Source organism: Dendropsophus ebraccatus, chromosome 5 (assembly GCF_027789765.1).
Source record: "Dendropsophus ebraccatus isolate aDenEbr1 chromosome 5, aDenEbr1.pat, whole genome shotgun sequence".
NCBI lineage: Eukaryota > Metazoa > Chordata > Amphibia > Anura > Hylidae > Dendropsophus > Dendropsophus ebraccatus.
Window position 1 is genome coordinate 72337765 of NC_091458.1, and position 5033 is coordinate 72342797.

Consider the following 5033-nt stretch of genomic DNA (forward strand, 5'->3'; position numbering starts at 1 on the left):
AACTTCTTTGGGAGTTACAGAAAGTGTTAGATACAAACTGTTTAGCAATTTTTGGCTCCTAGATTCCATTGCCAGCAAAAAGTCTGGAGGAGACCAATGAACACTCCCGCTCAAGACAGGTGTGGGTCCCAGGGTCTACAGTACAAAGTACTACACAAAGTATGTGATACTGGGAGACACAGTGGACTGGCACTACCACCAGCAACACTTTAGCTATGAGTCACATATAACAAGAGGGTGCTCTTCCTCACTAAAAGGCAGCAAGCCACAAGGATAACTGGTACAAAAGAAAATATGGAGGCACTTACCACGTGAAGTCTTCTTTATTGAAAAATCACATTAAAAACCAAAGTGGCTAGCAGACGGCAGGGACGCCAAACAACACTAGGATGTCCTGATGACATCAGCAGTGTATAGAGCCCCATACTCAGCTGCACCTGGATGCTTTCAGAAGCCACTCTACTAGCTGGCCCTGTCCATAAGTGGCCAAATGGGTGTAGTGAGTGGAAAGTCATAAATATTCAGAAGAAGCATACACATCACTGAACAGACTAATTTGCTGGACTCTGTTTCCAAAAGATATACAATAATTTTGTGAGACCTGTTGCATGAAAGTAGCATGTAATATGTTGTTTTTATCAGGGTCTCTGTCAGCAGTTTATTGTACCCTCACATTCCGCAGCATAAACCTGGTGTCAGATTCCCTTTGACGTTTTAATTGAAAATAGCAATGTAAATTCCTAACACTGCAACTACCACAATTTAGTACAATGTTGTATACTGTGTAAGGCTATGTGCACACAATGTCAAAAAAAAGAGAAAAGATGCCTGCCTTTTCTATTTAAAAAGACGTAGGTTATTGCAGAAATTTTATTGACTTTAATGCAATGTAGTGAAGTCAATGGAATGACGCACGTCCAATGCGCTCAATGTGTAAAAAAAGAGACGTCTGCGCGGACATTAAAATAATAATCATGGCAAATATTTTCGGATGTGGACGTTATCTTTTAGTTGGTCACACACAGTTTTTCTTTTTTCACCGTCCTTTTAAAGTTTTTACTATTAAATTCAATGGACTTTTCAATTAAAGACACACCCAAAAGCCAATTAGTAAACCCAAACTAGAAAAACTCTAACAACGTTGTGTGAGCATAGTCTTACACTTTTAAAAATAAAATAGCAAAATAAATAGATATTATTGTCTGTCTGGCAATATCCAATTCTTATTTTTGTAAGCAAACATATCAATATTCTTCTGAAATCATTCCTGATATTGCCGTGATGTTTAACATGTAGAAGAGACAAATGGTATTTCTGTTCTTCCAATTACACTGATGTGAGATGAAGTTTATGGATATATTATGTATTTGTAAATTGAGTACTGTGAACAAACTGCTTTTTTATCATGAGGAGTAAAGTAAATTGTTGTGTCACATTTACCATACACATACATATTTTCTTGTGTTTTTTCTTAGTGCTGATTATAAACCTTGTCACACTATGCCGGTTTGAGGGAGAGAAATATATGACATTCCCTGCATAGGATGATTACATATTACTTACTTGTATCTGGAAGCCAACATAGTAGACAAAATAATTGGTAACAAGGCTATTATGTCTTATAAAGTGCTTACATCCCACATTTATGGAAACACATTATTCAGCACTCTTGAGTATTTATGACAGTTTGTAATGAGAATATATGCAGCCACCTTTAATATAAAGAGGACCCATCACCATATCAGGTTATATTACAGTAAGAAGAAGGTAAAGATAGCTACACAAGTTAGCTTTGGAAGCATGAGGACTGTAATTCCAGTCATTAAAACAAATATATCAGCTGCAATTCAGGGTCCAAACTGCTTACACTGTTAAATAGCTGTGAGGTCAAGAGGACACGTGGTATTTTTCATATATCTGTCTGTGCTTCCAGAATGTAGAAACATGCCTTTATTCTATGGTACAAAGTGTCAAAGAGGCTTTCCCAAGCTGCTAAAGTACATCAATCTGTAACACCTCCTTACTCCCCTCTCCCATACCTAATCCTGTTTGGTAATCCAGGTGTTTAGGCCTTGTTTTCACATCCCTAGGAATGTATGTGGCTAAAATCATGTCCCCATATGTTAACCAATAGCTGTGCAATGGTGCCGTTCAGTCTTGGCAACATGGCTTAGCTATCGGTGAATATATAGTGGCGAGGTTTTAGCCACATGCATTTCTAGGGATGTAAGAATAAAACCTTATCTCCTTTTCTAGATTTCTTAGTTTGCTTTAAAAAAATGACAATTTTTAATGTTGTTAGTCACTTGTGTGCTTGGTTTAGCCTAAGTCATGGCCTAAGTAGAAAGAAGTGTGGTTTCAATGTAGAAAGTTTTTAGAAATTAAAATTACATAATTGGTGTGCAAACCACTTGTCAAAAAAGTGCATAAAAATACATTATGTGATAATCTGCTAAATTTTGTGCAACTTAATTGGGAATAAAGGAGAAAAATAAACAAATTATAAATCCCAACTGTATATATATCTTTCTTTCTTTTACATCTAACAGTAACATTCGGACTAGATTCACAAGGCATGTTTTTACTTTTGGAAAAAAAAATTGCTAGGCTTAAATCTAGGGCTACATTTGTGTCAGTTCTTGGATTAGCCCTATTTAATGCATCTAGTTAAAATCCTGGCTTCCCAAGGTGTTTTCCATTAGCAATACATGACAATGTGACATACCATTTGTCAGTACATAATAATAATAATAATAATAATAATAATAATAATAAATATTTATTTGTATAGCACCAAGAGATTCACCAGCGCTAATTTAAATATATAAATACATTACAGGTTATATATTAAATTATACAATGAATAAATTAAAATACAGAATTAGAGACCTGCTCTCAAGAGCGTACAGACTAGGATGACTGGGAGTAACACGAGAGGCAACAAGTGCTTTATTTGTCAATGTTTAAGTCATTGTACATAGAATCTGGGCAAGCCAGTCACAACCTCTGAGCTCAGATAACAAGGACAGTGAAAATAGCACCAAAGAGGTTATAGAGAGGATGGAGAAGGGATGGCAGAGGGAGACGAGATTACGAAATGCTATAAGCACGCCTGAAGAGGGCACGCTTGAAACTGGGGATGTTGGAAATAAGTCTGAGGTTTTGAGGGTTTGGGGGGATTTTAAATGTGCTGAAATATGAACATCTGCTGCAATTCATAGTTTTTCACATTTTGCTATGTATATTTTGGTGTTTAATTGTGCCATTTCTGTTACTTAGGAGTAAATTTGACTAAGTGTACAGTATGGTCATATCTAGCATATTTGTTTAGAAAATCCACAGCAAGTACATTAGGAATGAAGTAGATCAATCAGTGTATCAAATACCTATTTTCCCCACTGGAAAACTTTATGTATTTTCCAAAGGCTTACATCCTAATTCTCTTTATTGTCATAAGTAGAGATGAACAAACTTTTCAAAAGTTTGGCTTGGCGGGTTCACCGAACTTTGCAGCAAAGTTGGGTTTGTCTGAACATAACATTAACCCCTAGCTGCACCAGGACGTTACTGTACGTCCTGGCATCTCTAGGGGTGTTCTGAGGGGGGTCGCACGGTGACCCCGCTCTGAACTGCCGCGATCCCGGGTGCTATATGCAGCCTGGGACTGCGGCTATTAGCGGGCCTGGTCCGATCGCCATGCCCACTAATTAAATATTTAGATGCAGCTGTCAAAGTTGACAGCTGCATCTAAATACTTGCTGTCCCTCATCCGTGGTGGTCTAGTGGGGGGGATCACCCAACCGCAACATGATCGCGGAGGAGCGGTCCACACACCTATGCCGGGCCAGGGTCTGCACCGCAATGGCGCTAATCCCGGCTCGGCATCCTACTGCTTGCGGCTTCAGCCACCGAAAGCAATAGAGCACAGATCTCATGGATCTATGCAGTAGACAGAAGGGGAAGGAGATAGAGAGGGAACCAGGCACCATACAGGAGTTATGGTCACTGATTGATTAGAAGACACAGAAGGAGAAAGGAAGTCCAGGACCAGATACACCAGATGGCCAATGGTCCCTCTGGCAATGGTCCCTCTGGCTTATGGTCAATTTTTGTCTGCCCCTACTATGTGTGAGGCACATATTTTACTGTTTTGGACATGCCTGCTAAAACTTTGCAGGTTTGTAGGTGAATTAGTATTACTTATGATAAATAAAAGCATTAAATATCAAATTTGACATATGATTCTAAAGAATTGCACCTAACAAGTTTATGTGTCAAAGGATCATACACATTTATACACATGAGTTAGAAAAAGTGTTAACATGGTCTAAAATAGCATAATATGTCAGGTATGGAAAAGTAATGTCAGAGAAAGCAAACTCGAAAACATACTAAATTAAATTAATGGCGTTATATAACATTTCATTAAAGTGTCACTGTCGTTATAACTTTCAAAATCTAAATCGACAGTAGATGTGATATGAAGCAAGTTTGCAATTTACATTCATTGTTTGTTTTTTTATATCATGGAAAACACAGCACTTCCGTTTTCTGACTGTTTTTTTTTCTCAAAAACAGGAAACAGTCAGAAAACAAAATGTCCTGTGTATCCCAGACCATCTGAGCGCTCACAGAGAGAAGGCAGTCATGTGATTGATGGACACATTAAGCTGTGACTCTCTGTACTGGCTGAAATACCTATGTTTAGTCTACATGAGAGGAACTGATCAAGGACCTGAAAAAAGCTGGGACAACAGTCTCAGAGATTACCATTGGTAACACGCTACGCCATCATCGATTAGAATCCTTCAGGGCATGCAAGGTCCGCTGCTCACACCAACACATGTCCAGGTCTACTTGAAGTTCACCAGTGATCATCTGAATGATCCAGAGGAGGTAGAAGGGATGGTCATGTGGTCATATGAGACCAAAATAGAACTTTCTGGTATCAACTCCATTCGCCGTGTTTGGAGGAAGAAAAAGGATGAGTACAACCCTAAGAACACAGTCCCAACTGTAAAGGGGGGTAGAAA